Here is a 13,111-nt window from a genome sequence, read left to right on the forward strand (position 1 = left end):
CATATGATAAAAAGTCCCTTCTTTTTCCTTACATTTCCAACATATATTTGGTTTTGAATAAACATACACAAACTTTTTATTGGTAATATATAGATAGATAAATTAAGGATCTTTACAATTTTATAATATGCAGAGAATGACATGTGCTGAAAAACCAGAAAGAGGAACTGAGGGAGGGGTGGGGGTGGGGGAGGTTTTTTATTTTGGGGGGAGGGGAGGAAAAAATGGGGGGGATGAGGATGATGTGTTTTGATAAATTGTTATGTTGAAATTCCTAATTTAAGAAGAAAGGAAAACTGCTGAACTTTGGTTAGATCGCACCCCTCACCGTGTCCTGTTGATGGCTGGGAGCACTGAGCCACGGGCTTGGGGAGCGGGTTCTCCATTTGCTAGGGAGTTACCAAAGCTCCAGCTCCCTCCCAGCTGAGTTTTCCGGCTGAGCAGAGGCAGCAGCCCGCTCGCCCATGCTGGGCCTAGTCTCCCTGCCTTGCCTGGGGTGGACACCTAGAGAGACCAGCTCGGCGAGACAGAAGGAGAGGATTTCTGCCTGTCTTAGAGCAACTTGTAATAGATTTTCTGGGCAAAACAGCTTTGCGTTCAGGAGGCCTTGTCAGAAGCCATCAGCCTCAGCCGCAGAGGAACAGATGGAGAGTTAATTTTGGGGGGGGGACTTGGGAAATGGGAGGGGGAAGCCCTCCCTCTTCAAATTGAGTCTTTATCTGCAAAAGGAGTGACTCTCCTTTTCCTCCTTGTTTCATGTGTTGTTCTGTTACAGAAGTGAAATATCCCCAGCTAAGAGATGAGGCCAGAAATTTGGTAGCTTCCATGTTCTCGTGGTTTTGCAGCTGCCTCTTTGCTTACTGTCTTATAAGGGGCGTGGGGAGAAATTTTATTAAGTTCGCCTTTAAAGGCAAATCAACCAAAAGTGCACTTTCTGAAAAAATATGTGAACCGAAACACAGCTATCATTTGAAATTTTGCACTTCTCTCAGTTTTGCTGTGCAGTTCGCCAGCCACGTAATGTATACAAAAAAATGCATCTGTTCAGGTAAAGTGTGTCTATAAATGCATGAGTTAGCAAAAATAACTTAAAAATGCATTGTTAGGCAAAATTTCATTGCAAAAATGACCATGTTAGGAGAGATTGGAATGCTGATGAATTTTCATGAGGCTTAGAAAAATATGTTGTGGCAAAGAGGAGAATTGAACTTACAAATAGAAAAATGAAAACCATAATTAACAGTCGTCTATTCCTAGCAGCAACCTTAAGAGCTGTAAAAGCCCATAAAAGACGTCTTAAACCAGGTTTCATAAATCATACAGAGTGGGCACCAGGCTAGCCTCTCTAGGGAGAGCATTCTATGACTGGAGCCACCACCGAAAAGACCCTCACCCTGGTAACCACGTGTTGCACCTCTTTTGGTAAAGGACCTACATAAAAGCTTCAAAAGATGCTCTCCAGGACCGGCTACAGGTGAGAAGAAAAGGGATCCTTCATATAAACCAACCCCTGAGCTATTTGAGGCTTTAAATAGGGCTAGGGAACATTTTTTCAGTCCAAGGGCCACATTCCCTTCTGGGCAACCTTCTGAGGGCCACATGCAAGTGGTGAGTGGGGCTAGAGGCAAAAGTGGGAGGAGCAAATAATGTAAATGTTGCCTTTGTACAGTTCACTAGTTTATGCGCACAGTCACCCCCGCCCTCTCCATCCAGGCAAGAAGGGAGCTTTATCTGAGTTCCAGGATTCATTCCAGCCAGGCAAAAGCACTCAAGGAAGGTGGAAAGCGGGGACAGTGAGGGGTGTGGCCTGGAGAGAATTCCAAGGACCAGACAGAGGGACCTGTTGGCCCCTCAACCTGAAGTTCCCAATCCCTGGCCAGTGGTATCCAAAGCAGCGGAGAGCTCTAAAAGAACCAACTTCTTCATCTGGTGCTTAAGTGTCAGGAGCCAGAGTCAGCAATAAAACAATAAAGTACCTGGTGTCGGTGATGTTAACTCTCTGGTCAATGAAACAAAATAGCTCAGACCTAGTGGTCTCAGCAACCCTTCCCAGTAGTCTTGCGCCAATGAGGCAGTTGTGAGGACCGAAGGCCCTCACCTTTTATTTTTATTTGTTTATTCTTCTTCTTCATTGGTCGCTGTAGCTTGCCCAAGGCAACCCAAAGAATGACTTACAACCAAAGAGACGAACCTGCCCCCTCTCACAGATAAATCAAAACAAAAGGGGGAAAGAGAAATACATTAGAAACATCCCTTCCCTAGCAGCTTGAAACTGCATCGTCTTCTCTCCCATTGCTCCACCCTCTTTATTTGTATTTCTCCTTTAAAGTTGTGTTGTTGCTGTTTTGCAACAGAAACTTTTAAGTCACTTTATTTGTGCAAACCTAAAGTTCCAAGACACGCTTGAATCCCTCCTGTGAAATCCCGACACTCTTGGAGGCACCATTAGAGAAGTGCTGACTTAAGAACATATCCAGAGTCCTGCTGGATCAGGCCAATGGCCCATCTAGTCCAGAATCCTGTTCTCACAGTGGCCAACCAGGTGCCTGAGGGAAGCCCACAAGCAGGATTCGAACCCAAGAGCCCTCTCCCCTCCTGTGATTCCCAGCCACTGGTATCCAGAGACATATGGCCTCTGGCAGTGGTGGCAGAGCATAGTATTTGTGGCTAGCAGCCACTGTTAGCCTCATGAATTAGTCCAGTTCTCCTTTAAAGCCTCCATTCACACACACATATATTTCTCAGTACCATTTTGAGGCTTGCCTCTCCCCTTCCTGCCTTCCTCCCAAATGTTTATTGCTCCTCCTGAGAACTTGTGATTCCCCTTTTTTTACAAATTCATGAGCTAATGGCTTTCTACTCCCTCCCTCTTCCTGACTCCCCCCTTGGCAAGCAACCACTGGTCAGCCATTGGAGGCTGCTGGTTGCAGGATGGGTCATCCAAGAACACGCCATCTCCCCGCCCGCCTGCCCGCCTCCCTCTTCCCACTTTGCTATGTTCTTGAATGGTAGCCATGGCTGGGGAGCTTGTACCGTTTACCCCATTAACGAAAAGCACCGGGGGGGGGGGGAGGGTGTTGGAGAGCTTGGCGGGCATTGCAGGCCCTCTCTGCTTCCTCGCTCGGCCTGCCTAATCTGCTTTGACTAAAATGGGAGCTGCTGGTGAATATTTGATGGCTCCCAACGGGCAGATAGAACATATTGTGCATTTTACAGCACAAATCTCCGCCTAGAGACACGGCGCTGAGGCTGCGAGAGAACCAGGCAGACATTTTCTCTGAGGGAGGTGGGCAGGGAAAGAGTTGTTGGAGGAGGGGGAGGAAGGAAGGGTTTTGCGATGAGACCAGTTTGTCCCTCACAGATAGCATGGAACCTAGTCCCTTTCCATTATTCCATGAAGCTGAATGCTCAGAGAGTCAGGACAGATAAAAGAAAGTTCTTAATGCAGTGTATAGTTAATCTATGGAACTCCCTCCCACAAGAGAAATTGATGGCCACCAACTTGGATGGCTTTAAAAGAGTACTGGGCAAATTCATGGAGGAGAAGGCTAGCAATGGCTACTAGCCAGGGGTGAATAAAATATTGGGGAGGCTCAAGTAAGCCTGCCCTGCACAAGACACAGTGCGCACACACCATTTGAATGGCAATGCTCATCACCTTGGGGTTGGGCAGCCCCTCAAATATTTTATTGGGTCTGCTGAAGGGACCTTGCTCCTAGGAGTTAGAGCCAGCGTGGTGTAGTGCTTAAGAGCGGTAGACTTGTAATCTGGTGAACCGGGTTCGCTTCCCCGCTCCTCCACATGCAGCTGCTGGGTGATCTTGGGCCAGTCACACTTCTCTGAAGTCTCTCAGTCTCACTCACCTCACAGAGTGTTTGTTGTGGGGGAGGAAGGAAAAGGAGAATGTTAGCCGCTTTGAGACTCCTTCGGGTAGTGATAAAGTGGGATATCAAATCCAAACTCTTCTTCTTCTCCTTCCTATGCTACTAGCCATGAAGGCTTTGCTCTGCCTTCATGAGTGGAGGCAGTAACATGGCTGAATGTCCGTTGCTGGAAACTGCAAGGGGGAGAGTATTGTTGTGCGGGGCTCCTGTCTGCAGACATCTCCCCAGTTCTCCCCAGTGCAGATGGAATCCTTTAGAAAGGGCACCTAGGGCCCCAGCAGTCACAAGGACGTCACTGCAGTTTATCCCCGTTAAGCAATGATACACTACAAGAAGTGGAATAATAAGAGCCTGCTGGATCCAGCATCTTGTTCTCTCAGTGCCCAACCAGATGGGAAACTGGCAAGCAGAATTCACGGACAGGAGCCCTCTGCCCTCCTGGGGTTTCCATCAAGTGGTATGCCGAAGCAATACTGCCTCCAGCTAGGGAGCAATAGCCATCATGACTAGTAGTCCAATCTTCTTTTCATTTTTCTTTTCTTTTCTTTTCGCTTTTAATTCCCATACCGCCTATATTACTATACACAAGACAGTTTGCAGGAGCAAAATGTACAGCGAAGAGCACACACATTATAATAATCTGATCCAAACAAAAAGTCATAATAAAGTGTTAACTTTAAAATGAAATGATTTATATCAAATAAAGTAATATTCAACAATCCATTAGAATATAATGGCACACAGTAAAATTAACTCTCAAAACATCAGCAAATAATAATTAAACAGAAATTATTCATTCTTAACTATTACAATAAATAATTACTAAACTATGATCAATAACAATAACGGCAAGTCACACTAGATAAAATACCACAATACATGCAAAGCCACGTAAAAGGATCAAATTGAGAAACAAAGACACACAATTTATAAAACTTGTTTTTAATCCCTAAATTCCTCTTCCCCCTTCCCAGCTGCTTTTGCAGTTCTCTTTTAAAATTGGTGGCCATTACTGCCTCTTGTGGGGTTGAGTTCCATAGGTTAACTATGCACTATCTTTTGTCTGTCCTGAATCATCCAACATTCAGCTTCATTGGTTCACGAGTTCTGGTGCTATGAGAGAGGGAGAAAAGCTTTTCACACTACTTGGATTTGTTGGACCCCAACTCCCATCAGCCCCAGTTCTCACGGCCCACAGCCAGGGATGATGGGAGCTATAGTCTGGCAACAGCTGGAGGCCCACAGTTTCCCTGTTCCTGAAGTTGAAAAGGCAGCCTCTCCGCAAAAAGGACTTTCCTCTTCAAAGTAGGGCGCATGGCTACCCAGCTGACCTGCACCCGATTACAAGGCCTGGCAAGTTTCGCAAGCCTCCCCAGCCCACCTTTCCCCGGGTGTTGTCATGTGGCTTTGTGGAGTAAGCAGAGTGCTTTGCCTGGGGCCCGCCCGGTGTTCGGTGGTTGCAGCACCATGCCCTTGTCAATAATGCAGATGGCGGCTAATGGGCCTTCGGGGTATATGCTTCTGAGAGCAACACTGCCAAGCTGCTCCTGTTAAGTTTGGAAATCCTTCCTAACATTTTTCTCTGAAGTCTGCCTTTCTGAAGCTTTAAAGCCAACACTTCTCACCATGTTCTCTAGGGACTGGCTGCGCTGTGGGTCTTTTCCTCTTCTTTCTGACATCTCATTAAATGTTCCCCAATGGTCCACATCCCCCTATTTTTAATTTTGTTTGTTGGTTGGTAGTGTTGCATGCACCCCAATTGCTGAGTGGGGTTCAGTTTCTTTGGAATGAAGGTCACTGGAAACAGTGGTGTCTTTAGGATATGTGGATTTATTTACACTTATATACAACCTGAGCATAAGGTGGAGGGGCTCACAGCATTCATGCTCCAACATATCTTAAAAAGGTAAAGGTACCCCTGCCCGACAGGGCCAGTCATGACCGACTCTATGGTTGCGCGCTCATCTCGCTCAAGAGGCCGGGAGCCGGCACTGTCCGAAGACACTTCCGGGTCACGTGGCCAGCGTGACGAAGCTGCATCTGGCGAGCCAGCACCAGCGCCGCACACGGAAACGCCGTTTACCTTCCTGCTATAAAGCGGTCCCTATTTATCTACTTGCACTTAGGGGTGCTTTTGAACTGCTAGGTTGACAGGAGCTGGGACCGAATGACAGGAGCTCACCCTGCCGCGGGGATTCGAACCGCCGACCTTTACGATCAGCAAGTCCTAGGCTCTGTGGTTTAACCCACAGCGCTACCTGCGTCCCGCATATCTTACTTCCAAATTATGTATCTATGGGGTTCCCTGTGCCATAGTTTTGGGTTCAGCACAGAGCAAGACAAGGCTCTGTGTCTCCAGCTTCCAGCATCCACACAAAACTCAAACACACACCCAGGCCCACTCACCCTATTGTTCTCCATCCTAGAATGATATGGAATTCAGCCAGGGAAGGTGGGAAAAGGCCCACATATTTGTCTCTGTGCCAACAGGGCAGCCTCTTTGGACATGTAAATGGTGGTACTTAATTGGCCAGCTAAGGCCATTACCTTAAAAAAGAAACTGGTTTCGCTGGTTCAGCAGATTTCTTCTAATAGATTCTAGCCTTGCAGATACACATCACAAGTTTGGAAGGGACCCACAGGTATCATGTAGACCACCTCCAAAACCTGTAACACTATTTTCCAAAGAAGCAAACAACAAAACTGAACAAGACACACAAAACAAAACAAAAAATGAGGATGCACAATCCCTCTCTTCCTCTCCTTTCACAATGTACGCTACTCCACACAATACTCCACACAGCTGTGTTTACAAAATATATGGCTGGAAACCAAATAGAGTAAAATGCATTGGGATCAACTAATTTCCTTAAAAGTCTATTATTCTATGTCTACTATTCTATGAGGCAAAATAGAGTGTCTAGAATTCTGAGTAAGAAGCACTCCCCCGCTGCAACATTTTATTGCAGCTCCCTGACTTTCCTGGCCTATGCCAGGTTGGACATGTAGGAAATCTGGGCAGGTGTTGCCCAGGAAAGGATGCAAGGGGCCAGACAAGCTGGTCTAGTCTCAGGCTGGGAGGGGTAGCCTTTTCCCGTCTTGCTAACATGCTCTCCTTCCAAAGCCAGCTCTGTATCCACAGCCCTCTAATGGAGTTTCCAGCCTCCAAGGGCTGCTGCCGGCTGTGTGTCTAATGGATCCCTGTCTGCAAAGATGCTTGAGGGGCAATCTGTCCCTCCTGGCTGGGATCTGGAGTGTTGGGTTCAACCAGGTACAAAACTTTGCTGCCAGTGCTGGGAGTTCTTTAGATATTTCCCAGATGCAAGAACACAAGGGAACAGATGGAACAACCACCGGATATGAAAAAAGGACAGAGTGTCCTGTTATATACATGTTGTATATAATAGTGATGTATGGAAGTGAGAGCTGGACCATAAAGAAGGCTGATTGCTGAAGAATTGATGCTTTTGAATTATGGTGCTGGAGGAGACTCTTGAGAGTCCCGCGGACTGCAAGAAGATCAAACCTATCCATTCTTAAGGAAATCAGCCCTGAGTGCTCACTGGAAGGACAGATCGTGAAGCTGAGGCTCCAATACTTTGGCCACCTCATGAGAAGAGAAGACTCCCTGGAAAAGACCCTGATGTTGGGAAAGATGGAGGGCACAAGGAGAAGGGGACGACAGAGGACAAGATGGTTGGACAGTGTTCTGGAAGCTACCAACATGAGTCTAACCAAACTGTGGGAGGCAGTGGAAGACAGGAGTACCTGGCATGCTTTGGTCCATGACTAAACGACTAAACAACAACAACAACAACATTAATTAAAATAATAAGCTAATTTAAAACCATAGTTTTATATACTGGCTTACTCTGAAGTGGCTAACCATGGTTTCCTGGTTTGGGCAAGCTGGGACATTGGGGCTAATGCAAGACTTCCTGGTTTGCTGTAGATTTTCATGAAAGGAGGAACAAATTGGCCTATTAAGTCCAGATATTGATTGTCCAACATTAGGGTTGCCATATGTCAAAAAGTGAAAATCTGCATACAAAGGTTGTTGAGCTGCTTTTTTTTTTGCAAAGTTGTATGCTTTGCTTTCAGGCGTTAGAATGATAAAATCATAGAATCACGCACAGATTTGTAGAGTTGGAAGGGAGGGGTCAACTCTACAAGGGTCATCCAGTCCAACCCCCTGCAATGCAAGAATCTTTCAACCACTGTGTGACTCGAACCCTGGGACCCAGACTTCAAATCTGGATCATAGAATTGTAGATCTGGAAGGTATTCCAATGGTCATCTAGGAACCACAGCTGAAGAATCCCTGACAGATGGCCACCCAACGTCTGTTTAAGAACCTCTAGTGAAGGAGAGTCCAAGGCAATCCATCTCACTGCAGAACAGTTCTCACTTCATGCAGACATCACTTCTCGACGAGAGTGGGAGGGTAAATTTTTCATTTTCATTTTCTGCAGTTATATTGTCTTCTAATCTATTAACCCGATGCAAATTAATTTTTAAATGTATTGTATGCATGTGGCCCAACTCAAAGCTGAGTGGAGGAATGGATTTTAGCAGTGGAAGTCGCAGGGGACGACAACAACGACCCTGCTTGGATGTGGAGGTAGGGTGTCAGAGGTAGGGTGCTGTTGCAGGCTTCCTCAAACTTGGCCCTCCAGATGTTTTTGGCCTACAACTCCCATGATCCCTAGCTAGCAGGACCAGTGGCCAGGGATGATGGGAATTGTAGTCTCAAAAACATCTGGAGGGCTGAGTTTGAGGAAGCCTGTGTTAAGGGCAGAAGGGTGGGAGACAGGTATTGTTGGCCACTCTGGGGCGCTTGAGAGGCCTCCCTAGAGAAGGGAGTTCTGTACCACAGAGACAAAATGACAAAGGTCCTGCTAATCCAGGGAACTCACTGAATGACCTTGGGCCCAGTCCCTGTTTCTCAAGCCCTAACCTACCTCACAGGGTTGTTGTGAAGATAAAACAGTGCAGGCGGGGGAAGAGCCCTGTTCGCCACTCCGAGCACCTTGGAGGAAAGGAGAGATATCAATGCAATAAACAAATAGAATCCTCTGTAATGGGAACAAGTATCAACCGACAGCATAAAGGCGAGGAGGCTCTGTAGTGCCAGTTCCTTTGCAGCTCTCCTGAACAGCTGCGGATGGACGAGAGTCCCTCAGAAGGCCAGAAGCCTCTGAAACTCTCTGAGCTACTCTGCTCGCAAAGGGAGCTGGGCAGCTCGTCCTGTTTGATCCCTCCTTTTTTTCAAAGGCCGCCAGGAGAGGAGATGAATGTGGGGCTCCGTCCCTAGCTAAGTGGGGACAGTTGGCAGCGCTGCAGCTGCGCAGCCGAGGCTGTCAAGAGCCGGGCTATCGAATCTGAAAGCAATTAAAGACATCAGCAGCGCTCGCTCCAGGCAGGCTCCAGGCTGCAGGGAAACTGCCACAACGCATCACGCGCTGGTGGATGCTGTCCCCAGGACCCGGAGGCAGCCGGTGTGCTCTCTGCCTCCCACCTGCTTGGCAGGGACGGCTGGGCCTTCCCCAGCAAATCCCCCTTCGCGGCTGGATAAGCGGTCTCCAAAACGGTCTGTCAGAACAATGTTCTGCGGCCTGGCAAAGGCTGGGCTTAGGAGCTCACCAGACAGGGAGAGAGGCCTTCTGGCTGTCCACTGTCTGGGGTCCAGGCCAACAGAGGAGCAGGCTCTGGATGCTTGTGGGTTTGGCCCCTCTGTCTGTCCATAGCCCTCTAAGAAATGCTCCGTTTGTGCCCCTAGTTGGAAGCTGATGGCATTTAAAGCCTAGGAAGTTGGAGCTGATCCATATTATCAAGTGTGTTTTCTCCCCCCACCATTCCTCAAGTGGCGGGAGGTTCCAGGGGAAATCTTTTATGGTAGGAAGAGGGAACCTATGGCCTCTTGGTGTGGTTGAACTCTCCTTCCCACTAAGACACTGGCCATGCTAGCTGGGAACAGGTAGAATCATAGAACTGAAGAGTTGGAAGGGACCCCAATGGTCATTTAGTTCAACTCCCTGCGATGCAGGAATATTTCACCCAATGTGGGGCTCAAACCTGCAACCCTGGTGTTAAGAGATTAAGAGCCTCATGCTCTGCCAACTGCATCCCGACAACATATGGAGAGCTGCAGGTTCCCCGTCCGTGTTGGACCAGTTCAACTTTGTAATGAGCAGAAAGTACTGGAGATTTAGTGTGGTTCTTATTTTATATGCAGGTTGAGCAGGAGGGACCGGGCAGATTGTGCAAGTTGGTAATGCAGCAGAAAGCCACAGTCGTGTCTACAGAATCTGCCCCAGCCTCTTGGCTGCCTGCCAGCTGTAAAACCTCAGACTTCTGTTGCCTTTACTGCCTGTCCCAATTTGAATTATGGTGCTGGAGGAGACTCTTGAGAGTCCCATGGACTGCAAGAAGATCAAACCTATCCATTCTTCAGGAAATCAGCCCTGAGTGCTTACTGGAAGGACAGATCCTGAAGCTGAGGCTCCAATACTTTGGCCACTTCATGAGAAGAGAAGACTCCCTGGAAAAGATGTTGGGAAAGATGGAGGGCACAAGGAGAAGGGGACAACAGAGGACAAGATGGTTGGACAGTGTTCTCGAAGCTACCAGCATGAGTTTGACCAAACTGCGGGAGGCAGTGGAAGACAGGAGTGCCTGGCGTGCTCTGGTCCATGGGGTCACGAAGAGTTGGACACGACTAAACGACTAAACAACAACAAATAACTTGTATTCTAGACCTTGTGTCCTCTTGACTAGAGTGGGGGTTTTTTTGGCAGTATATTCTGCAATATGATTATAGTGGTGGGTCCTCAGCATTATTTGTTGTTCTGTTCTGTTTCCCCAGTGGAGGGACACTCCCGCAGCATAGCATGACAGAAGGGGTTCAGGGCCTGGCTCATAGAATACCCTCTCCTGGGCCCCACACCCCAAACTTCAGGGGGTGGAAGAACTACCAAGAAGAACCATGTCCATCTTCCTGTTAATTCAGAGAAGAATGGAGACAAGACCATAATTAGGTGATTGCCTGACGTTGGCTCGGGTTCTCAGCGTTCTCCCCTACCAGCCTCAATGGCCAACAGCCACCACTGAATTAACAGGAAGATGGACATGGTTTTCCTTTTGCTGTTTCTAAAAAAGAAAATTCTCTCTTCTGGCATCCTTCTCTTTTGCTCCACATTCCCTTGGTAAGCCTTCTGAGCTCCCAGCATCCCTTGGGGCTTATCAGTCCCAGCGCTGCCAAGCGTAGGGTGATCTTGTAATTCCTTGAAGTCCTGTAAACAGAGGCTTCTTCATAGATACTGTAACTTTCCTTGCGTGAATCATGCTTTCCTGCCAAAAGCAAAGACTTTTAAACTTGACTGCCAGCTATTTCTCTTGCTGGGCTTGCTTTCGTCTTCCTCCCTCGTTTCTCCCCCTCCACCCTCCCACTTCTGGGCCTGGCAACCTCATTGGCAGAAGCAAAATACACCTCCAGATGTTTTGAACTAAGACTCCCATCAGCACAACCATGCTAGCAAGGGCTGGTGGTAGTTACAGTGCATAACATCTGGAGGGCACCTGGTTGGCAATGGCTGCCCTAGGATGCCTCCCCTCGTATGCTGCCCAAACAGCGAGCTGCCATTTAAACCCCAAAGATGTCAGATGCAGGGCCAACACACCTGCACTGATTATCCTCACAGTCCTAGCAGGTTCCTTGTGACATAGGGTGGCATTCAGCTAGGTTTTACTCAGAGTAAAATTAATTAGCATGGCTGTTAGGTCGATCAATTTTAATAGGTCTACTCTGAGCAAAAATTAGTTGAATACCAAGCTCTCCTCCCCCTGCCCCACTCCTCCTAGGTGGCAATAAAAACATGTGGGGATGAATTCAACAGCACACTAAGTTTATTCTTCCATCACTGCAGTTTCCAGGGGTGCACAGGGGAGGGGAAGCTCCATTTCACAGGACTTCCGCTGGTGGGGTTTGTTAGGCGAACCCCACCTTTAATTTTAATCATTCATTACATTTAAACAACAGCAACAATCCCATGCCCTTCTCCCTACCAGTTTTACCCTCACGAAAACCCTGGGAAGTGGTTTAAACTGAGAGAGAGAGAGAGAGAGAGAGAGAGAGAGAGAGAGAGAGCGAGAGAGAGCGCTTCATGGTAGACCAAAGATTTGAACCTGGGTCTCAGTCAAGCCCTCTGTCTGCTGTGGTACTCAGTGGTGAGGTTAAGGAAGTTTCAACTCTGGACTGGCTGTAGCTTGTTGGAAGAGCACCCGAAGGTCCCTGGTTCAATCCCTGGTCTCTCCAGGCTGGGCTGGGAGAGACTAAACTCATACAGAAGGTTACAAACTCAACCCACAGCATCTCCAGGTAGGACTCAGAATGCCTCTTCCTGAAATCTGGGACAGCAGCTGCCAGTCCGTGTGGGAAATGCTGAGCTAGATGGAACAATGGTCTCAGTCTGAGTCTCTATAAAGCAGCTTCCTATGCCTGGCGGGGGAAACCCCTTGCTTCACACTACAGTGGTACCTCGGGTTAAGTACTTAATTCGTTCCGGAGGTCCGTACTTAACCTGAAAATGTTCTTAACCTGAAGCACCACTTTAGCTAATGGGGCCTCCTGCTGCTGCCACGCCGCCGGAGTACGATTTCTGTTCTCATCCTGAAGCAAAGTTCTTAATCCAAGGTACTATTTCTGAGTCAGTGGAGTCTGTAACCTGAAGCGTATGAAACCTGAGGTACCACTGTATCTTCTTACATTAGATGGCAACATGTATTGCTTCCCTCTGTGTTGAGCTACCCCGGCTGCATTCTGGGGTGCTCCTGCTCAACTTCCTGAGCTGGGTTCTGGCTGTCTGCCTTAAATTCCTACCCAGTTGGTTCTGCCGATGCTACACTAGCCCAGTGCAACTTCCGGACAGCAATTCTATTTAACTCCGCTTGTTCAGCCACTACTGGCATGAATCCACCAGAGGAATTTAACCAAGGAGCAGGTAAGAGAGATGCCGCTGTGCCTTTCACACTCTCGTAATGGAATATCCTCCGCAGGGGGCCCTGTCCCTTCCTTCGGAAGCATATCCTGCCCGGTTCCCTAATTGTTACAGCTGTACAGTGACAAATGTCTCCCCCCTCCTTCCAGTCCCTCTAGGAAGATTAACCTGCGGGTCCTTCCTGGAGAAGCCTCAGCTGCCTGACCTGCTATTTGCCCGCCGTGAGTTTGC

The sequence above is a fragment of the Podarcis filfolensis genome (assembly GCF_964270895.1).
Source record: "Podarcis filfolensis genome assembly, chromosome: 14".
Classification (NCBI taxonomy): Eukaryota; Metazoa; Chordata; class Lepidosauria; order Squamata; family Lacertidae; genus Podarcis; species Podarcis filfolensis.